Source organism: Daktulosphaira vitifoliae, unplaced genomic scaffold (assembly GCF_025091365.1).
Source record: "Daktulosphaira vitifoliae isolate Bord-2020 unplaced genomic scaffold, ASM2509136v1 Scaffold_1, whole genome shotgun sequence".
Lineage (NCBI taxonomy): Eukaryota > Metazoa > Arthropoda > Insecta > Hemiptera > Phylloxeridae > Daktulosphaira > Daktulosphaira vitifoliae.
In genome coordinates, this window is record NW_026099572.1 from 53,790,410 (window position 1) to 53,803,361 (window position 12,952).

General features: G+C 24.3%; 1 protein-coding gene across 3 annotated transcripts in view; it reads right to left on the reverse strand.

Annotated features, from left to right (window-relative positions):
- LOC126904733 (neuroligin-4, Y-linked-like) overlaps window positions 1–12,952 on the reverse strand; it is a 169,257-nt gene that overhangs the window by 155,567 nt on the left and 738 nt on the right. The gene's annotated exons all lie outside the window — the stretch shown is intronic.

Below are 12,952 nucleotides of genomic sequence, written 5' to 3' on the forward strand. Positions count from 1 at the left end.
AGTAATGCACAAATATCGTCAAACTAATAAGCTAATATTTAAATTTTATTACCTAATTTAACTCAAACTTAATATAGATACAACTAAAAACACTTAACGAGATATTTTTATGTAACTTTTATTAGATTTCTTCAAAATCTAAAAAAACCTGTTCAAACAAAAGTGAAAAAAGCAAAGCTCCATAGAATTAAGCTCATTACACATCAGTGAAAAAATAATGTTTATCATAAAATACGGTATGGGGTACTCGCAATGGGCTAATACACCTAAGTGCATTGGAAGTGATCCTTTTAATAACTGTAAGTCACTAAACTACACGATTATTCCACTCTTTTTAAACTGATTTCAAAAAAACAATACGACAAAAAATCAAAAATCTAGAGCTATGAGTGCTACAATTTTCAAAAAAATTCTATCAATATATGTAATAAAGATAAATATCTCAAAAAATTACGCTAATTATGAAACTGTCAATGTTAAATAATCAATGTTAATATATTAATATATATGTTAGTCAATGTTAATATATTTTTAATTCACTTTATATTGTTATTACTTTTTAAAACCTAAACAGCTTATTGTGAACTTTTATTGATAATATTTCAAACATAAGCCTTGCCAACAACATAGTTTTTTGAAAATCTATACATGGACATTTAGGTTACTAGTATTTATACTAGTAGATACTGTGTGAACTTAAAAATCATATAAATATTTTTTTTCTTCTCAATTTTCAATAATATTTCAAAAAACTTAACTTTTTTAAGCTTGTGTTAAATTAAAGCTAATACTATACACTCTCAGATAAATAAAAACAATACGAGATCTCAATTTCTAGGAGTTAATGTATATATATTCGGATAATAATAGATAATCTATATGATTCAACACAAAATAAAATTCAATAACTTGTCTTGTAAGAGTAATCGATCTTTAAAGTCAATAAATCAAGTCATTTTTTTATTGATATGATAGAATTTTTTTTAATTTATTTTAAAGCATTTTACGACAGTGATTTTATTTACTGTCAGATATCAATCAATACTAATAAAAATGCCTGAATTCCACTATACAGAACACGACTGTACTTAACTTTGTTAAACTTTGTATTTGAAATATGTCCTACAGGCTTTTGAAACTACCTGTAGTGGTTGATGTTGAAAACGTTTAAGTTTGACACATTTCAATTAACATTAAAGGAATCTTCTATCACAGTATGATGTTTTCGGAAAACGCACTTATTCATTTTTTTCTTTATCAAATTTTTTATAATCATCATAGACATCATAAGGTAATTTTTATAAGACTGTTGAACCAAAATCAATTTAAACTGTTTTCCCAATTGAAATAAACGCTAAAGCATTAGATTGAGTATGTACACGTGTTTTAAGGAAATGAAAAACGAACTATCTTTATCTTATTGACGCTTGAAATTAAAAATCTAATAGTACTTACCTTCATCTGGTATTTGTTGTCTTTCCTATTAAAAGTTATGACGTTTATTAAAATGAAAATAAAGTTAGCTTAAATCTCAAATATAACTGACAAAACAAATGGTTATTTTAACACTTATTAAATCATTTGTCTAATTACACTAAACTCAAGGCGGATATAAATAAATTAGATGTTTGAGTAATAACTTCTACACTATCACTACAACTCACTGTGGAATAATAAAAATTTAGATAAAAACTAAAAAAGAAACTTAAAAGAATACTTAGAAGATTTTAATATTAATTTTAAAATTATTTTAAATAAACTTAAGACTTTATTCAAAGTCATATTTCAATACTATACTCGTGTCTACTATGCAACATGCCAATTATACTGGGTTTTTTTATTATTAACTTTAAAAAGATGTAAAAATGAGAAAAGTATTACCTCTTAAATTAGATACAATTAAAATAATATGTTTTTGACAATAGCCATACAAAAATGTCTTAATTATAAAAAAAATGTTCGTCTTAATTCCATGAATAGTGTTAAAATATACATTATTATTTTATTTCTATATTTCATATTTTTTAATACAAAAATTTCTATTAGGTCACCACGTAATTTTTATTATCCTAATACTTAAAGTACTATAATTTAACTTAAATATAAATGAAGTGCCCGAAGTCATAACTATTTTTTTCAATAATCACGATATTCTCATAAATAATCGATATGTTGAGAATTTCTAAAAAAGACAGCAATATCTATATCAATTATTGTGAATCGATATCGATAACTAACCTTAAAAAATTGGTAATAGTTGATAATGTATGTTAAGTTATACAAGGTTTTTTAATGATATTTCGGTGACGCATTGAAAATTATTTTTCTCTCATATTACATTAAATCAGAAAATACACGATCCGTTTCTAAAATAAACCATGATTACTATAAACTCTAATGCGTAGACATTTTAACCCTCATTTATATGATAATTGATGGGAAATGTGTATGCAAGTTTTATCGCTTATATGTGTAGAGAGCTTTTGTTTTGAATACTAATCTATATAAATGTAATACTATCTGTAGCTATACTAGAAAAGGAATAACTCAGTTGAAATTAAATGATTGTTAATACATTTATTAACATGCATAGAGAATCTAAAATAAGTAGAAAAAAAATGAAAAGGATATGTTTTCATTATTGAAGTGTTATAATGGTTATCACCTTAATATAGTCGTATACTTAACAGTGGTGATAATTAAGGCGATCTTTTTTATCCTATGAATATTTACACAAATTAGTGTTAATTATACAGTTATTCAGGTGTTTATTAACAAATAAATATTCTGTACTTACTCAAAATTAACAAAAGTGATGTTAAACAGTAAAAAATAAAATTTTCATTAACAAAAAGTGTCCTTTAGTGAGACTTTAATTACTCTTCCGCTTAAAAAAACATGTATGATCAAAGTTTAAAGTACAACTTAAATATTATGCGTCAATTGCAACATTCCTTATTACTTTAAAGTAATATAGATAGATAATGATTAAAAATGCTTCTGTATTAAACATACAAATCATGGTGTCATTGGGTACTCAATATCAAATAAATTCACACAACACTCTTGTTCTAAGATAATATAATCAAATTAATTAAATATTTTTGTTATAATAAAATATAAGACAAACAAAGACAAGGCTTAATCAAATCAACACAACTCAATAAAAATACTTTTCACACTAACGTGAATAATAATCTAAATTAAATTTATAACTGAAGCAATGCTCAAATCAAACATTTTATATACTATTTCAAATATATTATATTTATTTAATATCTGTATTTTATTAGTGTAAAAATGCTATGACATAGATTAACAACATTGAATTAATTATTACTGATATCAATATTGATATCTAAGATATGAAAGTGTTTCACTTTAGGCACCGGTTAAAAGTATAATTTTAACCAGTTGGTGGCCTATAAGCGACTCACCACTAAATAACAAAAATGATGTACAAAATTAATCCAACAATATTTAACTTGGAAATTTTGTAACTAAATTGTAGGAAATTAACAAATTAAGCAAACAAATGTAATCTGATGATTAATATCCATAAAACGGAGTACGTAATAATTGGGCAAAGAAGCAGAAAATGCTAACTAAGAGATTTTATAAAAGTAGAACGCCATTATTTTAAGAAAGTGCCGTATTTTAAATACCTAGGATCCATAACAATGCCAGATAATAATATTAATATGAAACTTAAATCAAGGATACAATTAACAAATAGGTGTACTATAGAAAAAAATTTTTGCTCAAAGGTACTATCAAAACAATGAAAATTCAATTATACATGACACTGATACGACCAACAGTGTTATCAGGTTCCGAGACGTGGATTCTGAGAAAGATGGAAGAAACAATATTTGCAATGTTTGAGTCAAAAACTCTAAGAAGAATTTACGGACCTTGTGTCAAACCTAAAACAAGGGAATGGAGGATATGTCACAATGAAGAACTGAAGAACTTGTTTCAATAACCAGACATTAATACAGAAACTATTAGAACAAGATGAAATGGTACCATGTTTCTCTCAGTTACACATCACGTTATCAACCTAGATGAAAGTGTATCTGAATCATAAGTGTACAATGGTCTAGTAGTAAGGTTTGTCTCTACGACACCTTGGTATGCAAATTTTAATTCTATACGATGCCTTTTTTTTACACGATTTCCGGTATACTTTTTATGACCACTAGTCATTGATAGCTGGTTATTGATTAGTCAGGGAAATTTTTTCAATTTTTGAGGGTAATGTCTTCGACTAGATACGATTTGCGATCTTTTGACGTATCGTTGAAAGATATCGGTTCGGTAAGAGCTGAGAAAAAGTGGTAACAGACACAAAAAAAAAAGCACATCATAGTAAAACTAATACCATCATAGCTTCGCATCGAAGCTAAAAATTGAAAAATGAACTACTCGTAATGAACTACTAAAATGAAAACTCGTATGTGATTAATATATTTAAAATAAATATTAATAATATATATTATATATTATAATTTATATTTTAATTTTATAATAATAATTATATTAAAATTTATATATTTTAATTGTTATTTACATAATAATATAATTATTCCATAAAAAATTATTAGAAATAAAGAATAATGTGTATTTGTTATTAATTAAGACTAAAGTTAAAAATTAATAGTTCAGATCATGAACTGGCACAAATGACAATAATCTTATTTACGATCCTATAACTCTCGTGGGATTAATAACGTAATAAATTTTATTTCTTTCTCAGAGTATTGTCACTCTCTCAAGTGTATGAAGATCTTGTTAAAGCTTTACTTATATAGGTAATCCTTAAGGTACATTAGCTGTATAAGTTGAGCGTGCTTCTTTTTCACATTAATACAACAACGAATAAAATAATAATATAGGTTCAGTTTAGCAAAAAAGTTTTTTTACTACATGATTGTAACATTAATTCCCTTAATAACCTTCTCCGTGTAGTTATTTTTATAGACCGTAAATTGATTCTCTAGACACCATTAACAAGATATTATAAAGATGAAGTTTTAAATCCAAATATTTTTAAAACGTGATTTTTTTTTTTATAAAAATAATAACTTTTTGTAAGTTTTGAGAGTTTATAACACCTTTATTAAATATAATAGATAAATTAAAAAAGTAATTAAAAATGTATAAATTAATTTAACCATTAATTTGCAAAAGGATTATTTTATAATAAAATAATAATAATAACATCTCTAATTAATTCAATATATAATTTATTTAATATAATGTAAACAATTTTAACGGATTACGGTTTGACCAAAAATATACTTGAATCTATTTCAAATACATACATTTTTTAAAGCTAAATAGAAAAACCTAATATAATATTATTTGTATCCATAAATAATTAAGCAAACTAAATATATTATTATAATCAATATATGTTTTATTTATACTTAAGAGACTGAAAAAATATTAAAGTATAAGAAAACAGTTATTTTACCAGACCAAAGAAACTTTATTTCAGTTGGGGATAATTATTCTATTTTGATACTTATTACTGTAAGACATATCTAAAATTTATTAAAATGATAAAACTTCAAGGAGATTACTTAGCGATTAATCATAGACCCCAAGAGATCTAGATCCTCTTAAGTAAATTTCACAAAACTTGAGTAGGTTTTGTTGTTAGCTTCACAACCAAGAAAATTCATATTAGAGATAAAAAAATATAAAATGCTTTTTATAAAAAAAACAACTCGGTGATATTTTTCATAATTTTTCATTTTTGCTTTCTTTCAATTTATTTCGCATTTTTATTTTCTCTGGCCACTATCATAATTTAGCCTGGAATGACTCTTGTATATACGTCATCAACAGTAGTTATAGATGCTATCATGAAGCCATAAGATCATTTACCACATAAAATATACCAGAACTATAATGATAATATCACGTGTATTATATAAAGCTACTTGTAAAATTAACTAACAAATTTAATACTCAAAATGTTTTCAAACCCCTACAGATATACACCATTATTATCAATACAAATATCCAGGTACTTAGAAAGTTATTCATAAATTTACGTATGGTATTATACTACATTTCATTCATTATTGAAACAACCGTCAAACCTTTTATAGAACAAATTTATAATGAAAACACTGGTACATCTTAAAAAATAGGCAACTCATGAGGTCCAATATTATAATTACCAAAAGTTCTTATAGCACCAATCTAACGATTATAAGAAATTAGTGGTGCTATGTTTAAATTATTAATGGTGAGGATTTATTCAGTGTTATAAACCAAATTGATGTTAAAAAATCAACGTCAAATGAAATAAACTTATGTGCATAAGTATAATACATATTTTTTTAAAAATCTGTCATAATGTCAAGATTAAACGTATTGCTGCACACAAGGGACGCTAGTCTACTCGATGGAGTGCCATTAGAAAAATGGTTATTGAACATTAAAAATAGGAGCGTATTTAAACATAAAAGAAATAATGCTAGTAAAAAGTTATGCATGAAAAAATTTCTACGCTCGCCTAAACTAAAACACGCTAATAAAATCGATCGTTAAATTTTAATACTTTAAAGAAAAATACAATTAATATTATATCCTGTTTTTCATTGAAAGTTTAAACTATACATATTCATCTCATTTAAAAAAAATAATTGTTGTTACATGAGTGATCCTCAACATTTCATTAATTTGATAAAGTAATTTGTATCAACAAATTATTGATTTGTTTATTTATGCTGAAGCAATATTTTAAATATTAAATATAGTTAATTAAAAATATTTCAAAATCGTGTGTTACGCATAGTGATGAAATCTGAAAAATTTTTATTTTTATTTTCAGAAAATTTGAAAAATTTTGAAATATGGGTTTTATGTCTAATTTTAGTTTTGTGCTAAGCTGAAAAAGTATTAATTTTACTATGACATGTTTTTTTTTTGTGTCTGATACCACATTTTCGCAGCTCTCGCCGAACCGATTTCTTTCAATGATACGTTAAAAGATCAAAAATTGTATCTAGTCAAAGACATTACCTTCTAAAATTGAAAAAACTTTCTCTCGTGCCCTATAAATGGAGGAAACTCCAAAAAAATTACAAATTTAAAAAACGGTAATTTTCAACATTTTTTTAATTAAACTGGCATTTGAAATGACTTTTTGAAAATGTTCCGGAAATACTAACACTTTTAAATATATCTTTAACTAAAGTTTATGTAATATATTGTAATATCAAAAAAAATGTTCATACTATACATTGTCTTGATGATGAAAATGGCTACCATTTTTAAAAATATGCAATTTTTGTGTTATAATTTTCGGTTTTTTTTAATAATTAGTAATAATAGCAAAACTTAAAAAAAAATAGAAAAAATCTAATTTCAGACTTGAAAACACTGCAAAGAGTTGATTTAAAGTATATTTTTTATTCCGATGAGAGTTTCTTGTACACCAATGTATTTATTTATAAGTGAACAATTTTTTTTTATAAAGTATTACATCAACCCCTTAATTTGTATACATGTTTGTCATTAAAGTAACAAAATAAAATACATTATCATTTGTTATTATTTCTCCATAAAAATTACAATATTAAATAAAAAAATATTAATTTCATACGATATTTAATTGCTATGATTCCCTGTGGATAGGAGATAAGAATACTTCTATTGTCAAATGACAATTAAAGCTAGTCGTAAGAAGCGACTAATGAGGTTGCATCTGGTCGACAGCCGGCGTAAAATTTTTGTCAAATAGTATGAGAAGACGATATTTAATTGCTATAATAAATATTTATTCATAAATTATATTTAATAAATCTAGAAACTTCTAATCAGAATATAATTAAGGAAATAGGATTTGATGTTATTTTTGTAATTATGCACCAATTTTTTAGAATTAAACACTATCTACAGATTTACATCGAATCGTTCCTTATGACAATGGTTAAAATCACTGTCAGATATCATCTATACTAATCCCAACTATCCCATGTCTATACTGTGTCACGACCACACTGTACTACCGTTTTTTAATTTTAGTTTACGTAAATTTAGAAAATTATATTTAGCGATTTTCGATGTCATTTTTGAACAATAAAAACTTAAGTATTACTGACTAAAATAAATTTTTCATCTTTCTTAAATATTCTAAAAGTACTACATAGTACATATTAATTCATAAAAGATTTTTTCTTCAACAATAATTTTTATTATAAAGTTTTACAATCGTTTTTATCATCTTGCACTGCTAGCTATGAAAAGATAACGAAAAAAGTAGTTCATATAAAAACCTATATTTTGTCCATTACAATGAAAGAGAAAATCGAAAAATGACATTAGATATTGAAGAAGTACTAATGCAAATTTCAAATTTAAAAATCATTCGAAAAATTCAGGAAAAATCATAGAAGCCTAAACTTGCAATATTATCCCACCTTACCCTATCTTATTTTATAGATTATATGTTTTTTTTTTTTCAAAAATTAATAATATCCTAAAATTGCAATTCAATATCACAATATTTGACTATAATAAGTTTTAAAAAAATAAGCCATTTGGTAATAAATTTTTTTCTTAAAAAATAATATTTTTTAGTAAATCGATTATCTACCTTTTTAATATGTAGAAATAATATCTAACTCGAATTGATAAAAAAATCCTATGACCATTTTTACAAAATCAGTCCTAAATTGTTTCATAATTTGTTTTATATTTTTACAAAATACTTGAATCAAATTATTATATTATACGCTAAAGATATTATTTAAAAAACGTACAATATTATTAATATAAACACGTTAAAACTTGATTAATAACTAAACAGATTCAATAGACTTTTTAAGTATAAAATTTTGTTCATTAATGATGATGTACGGAGACAAATTTCATTGGATATATCTTCAAATGCTAAATATAGTCGAATATTATTTTTTCATTTTAATTTTAATCGAAAAATTTACATGCAAATTAAAGTCTTCTTTTTACGTTAATAACAATTTTATGGTTATTATAAAGTAGGTAAATGTAGGTACAAAAAATTAGTTTCAGTACTAGTAATAGATAGAAATTAGATAAAAATTATCTTTTGCAGTTCCTATGGTAGAAATTAAGAAAGTTCAAAAGTTGTACATTATAAATTTATAAAATCAAAAAAAAAAATTCATAATAAGTTCCATACTTCATTAAAACAAACAATTATTGATTTTTGCAATCAGCAACCCTTACTGTTGTAATTAAATTCTAATATCATATCATATAATTCTTGATATTCAATATTTTACGGAAAATGTGGTTTAAATTATATTTTATTGTCAAATGCATAATTAAATAGCCATAAAAAATAATATAGCATTACAATTTATTATTTAGTTTTCACTAATACTTTGTTTACGTTACGTTTCTATGTACAATATTTATATTTTATTGTACAACACATAATAATTAAATCATTATATTCACTCGCGAAACTAGGTGGAAAAAGGAGCTAGCTCCAAGGTGAATAATAAGCTCTCTCAAAAGCGTATTTAAGATTGGAGTCCGGATCAAAAACTAAACTAACATAATGTACATTTTTTCTCGAAAGCTATTAAAAATTCAGGTTAACTCATATTTCATTCAAAAAAAGAATTTACCTATTCTTCTATTTCTTAAACTATTACAACTCTTTCTAATCAATATTTTTAACACTCTTTTAGCAAATTATTTGAAAATATGCACCTTTCACGAAATGTAAAAGATTACATTCATTTTTATACAATTTGTTGTAAAAAGATTTATTTTAGAATGAGGATGAAATAAATTTAGCTCGCTCAAAATTATTCCTTAATATGCGCTTATAATCATTTTGAGAATATTTCATAAAATCTATTTATTATACCTTGCATGATATAACAATATTTGAATGATGATTGCATCATAACAACGGGTAAAAGGCAGAGAGTAATAAACGATAATTTTACTACTTTTCGTCGGAGCAGAAACAAAATTTTTGTATTCTAAACTTTTACACGGTTTCTAGTCGGAAAAACACTAGCGCTGGTGTGATCGGAAGTTTCACTTTTCGATTATTCTACATAACTGACACCATGTCGCTTATCCCCTTTTGCCTTAGTCAATAAATGCTTTATCCCATAAGTATCAAATTTAATTCAAAATATAGAATAATATAATAATTTATTTTTAGAAAATCAGGTTTGTAGTAGAAATGTTACTAAAACTTAATATAATTGTCTATTACATGATTACATTTTATTGCGTAAAAATTCTAGTCAAAATTGAATAAAATTTATGTTATACAATATTGTTGACAATAGTTGTTAGCGTAAGGTTAATACTCACTACCTAACCAATGAATTTCCATCATAAAAATTAGATGAAATTGGTACACTCAGTAGTCAATAACAATTATTATTGCACGAGCAAACATCGTTAGATAATATACAGTGAATAATCTTTATGGTAAAGATTGTACGATTATATAATTCAGAGTAATCGATAATTTTAGCCGGACGTTAATACCGACTATTACGAAACTCAATAGGCAATTTTTCGTTGGAAGGGTCTATAATAAAAGTGTAATCCAATTTATTGGCTAATTCGTAAGACATACATGTTACAAATAACACTTATACGATAAGAAAATGTATATTCTTAATGCGTTTTTAGAATCAAATCATTATTTTCAAAAACAAACTATTTATGGGCTTATTATTAAATCATAGTGGTAGCATTAAAAAAATAATAATTTAAATTAAATAAAATCAAAAAGCTAATTTGTTACGTAATATTTAAATATATATATATATATCAAAGTGATAGTTTTCTTAGTAAAATTAATTTACTCATATCTCTATTTATTACTTACTTTCACAATAAAGCAATTTTTTTATAGTTTAACAGTAACAAGAAAATTAATTTACTATTTAAATAATACATAGATTAAATACTATACTAACGTTTTAATAAATATAATAAAAATTTAGGTTGGAACGATTTGTATGAACCAATGAGATTTTGACTGAATTGTGATCTGGTTAAAATAAAAAATCTGTATATAAATTTTTAGTTGTATTATAAAACACACACGATGATTTTGAAAATTTAGTCCTTATTTTATGAATATTTTTGTATTACTTTTTTTAATGCTTAAATCTAGTATTAACTAGATATTATATTAAACATTTTATACTTTAATCTAGTACAATAAAAAGTTGGAAGTTAAGTTAGTTTAACGTTTTAACTTAACTAGATAACTTGAATAAGTAACTTTAGTTTCATTTTTTAATAAGTTAAAGTAGTGTTTAGTTATTAATGTTATTAAAAACTATTAAGTAAAATACTGAAATAAAGCAACATTTTCCCGAGAAATTTAAAATAATGAAAAATATATATATAATATTAATAAAAAAAAAAAACCCAGCACAGGGGGGTCGCGGCACAGTGGTGTCGTGGTATAGTTGGATCAAGTATAATGATATCTGACAGTGATTAAAATCACTATAAAAAAAAAACGCTTCGATGCAAATCTTTAGATAGTGTTTAATTTTAAAAAATTGGTGTATTATTCCAAAAGCTACATGATCTGCTAGTTCCTTATTAATATCCTGATTAAGATAAAGTATGTCGAAGAAAAAGACATTATTAAAAAATATTATTTCTCATAAAAAAATTGTATTGATCCATACATTTTTTAAAAAGTTATAACCTTTTAAAGTAAAAAATGTAAAATATGAAATCGAGAAATTTCACACAAAAATAGCATTCGGTAGACGTTTTCACCATGAAGGCAAGTCCAGAGGTCAAATTTTTTTTTTTGAAATTAAAGTATATTACATTATATTTAATTTAAGATATATATAAAAGTGTCAAACTTCCGGAACATTTTCAAAAGTTAATTTTTTGTAAAAAAGTTGTCATTTTAAATCCCCCTTTGTGGGCAGGTTAAGTGTCAGATTTACAAAAAATATATACCAAATGATAGATAAAGACATCAAACATCTATAAAAAAAAAATTATATTGATATGTTCATTTTTGAAAAAGTTATGGCAGTTTTAAGAAAAAAAGTGAAAAAAATGACAAAATTTACTGATTTTTAAATTTGTAATTTTTTTGGAGGTTTCCCCCATTTACGAGGAACGAGGGAAATTTTTTCAATTTTTAAGGATAATGTCTTCGACTAGATACGATTTGTGATCTTTTGACGTATCGTTGAAAGAAATCCGTTCGGTGAGAGCTGAGAAAAAGTGGTAACAGACACAAAAAACAAAAATAAATGAATAAACACATCTTAGTAAAACCAATACCTTCTCAACTTCGCATCGAAGCTAAAAATGAATTTAAAACATACTTACCAATTAATAAATAAAAAATATATGAAATTAAAGAAACAAAAATATTTGTTTAACACTATTATTTCTAGAGAAATGGAGTTATTAAGAGAATCGCCGTAAAATTCACACAAATATTCTAGAGAGCAAAATGGCTGGTGTCCTGTGTAATTAACAGTATTAAATTACGACAGCCATTTTTAACTCTCGTATCCAAGCAGAAATTTTAAATTCGACTAACACCATTATTGTATATTAATTCAATGAGAAATCCTTGCATATAAATTTCAATATCTCTCACTGTCAATCAAAAGATTATCAGTTGGCACTAAATTAACCTTCTAACTGCAAAGTAAATTAATTACCTCTAACTTTATATTCATTTCTTCTTAAACTTATTAATAAATAAAAATACTATCGAATATTTAGAAAAATTTGAGACAATTTGTTTTAATTTAATGTTTACAATAAATAAATAAAACATAATACCGTAATAATAATTTAGGTCCAGCAATCATTCATTCAATAATTATAAAAACAGCAGAGATAATGTTCAATAATATTTAAAAATAAAAAAATCTCTATCAATGACTTAGGCGCCTTTTTTAATCTTTTATAT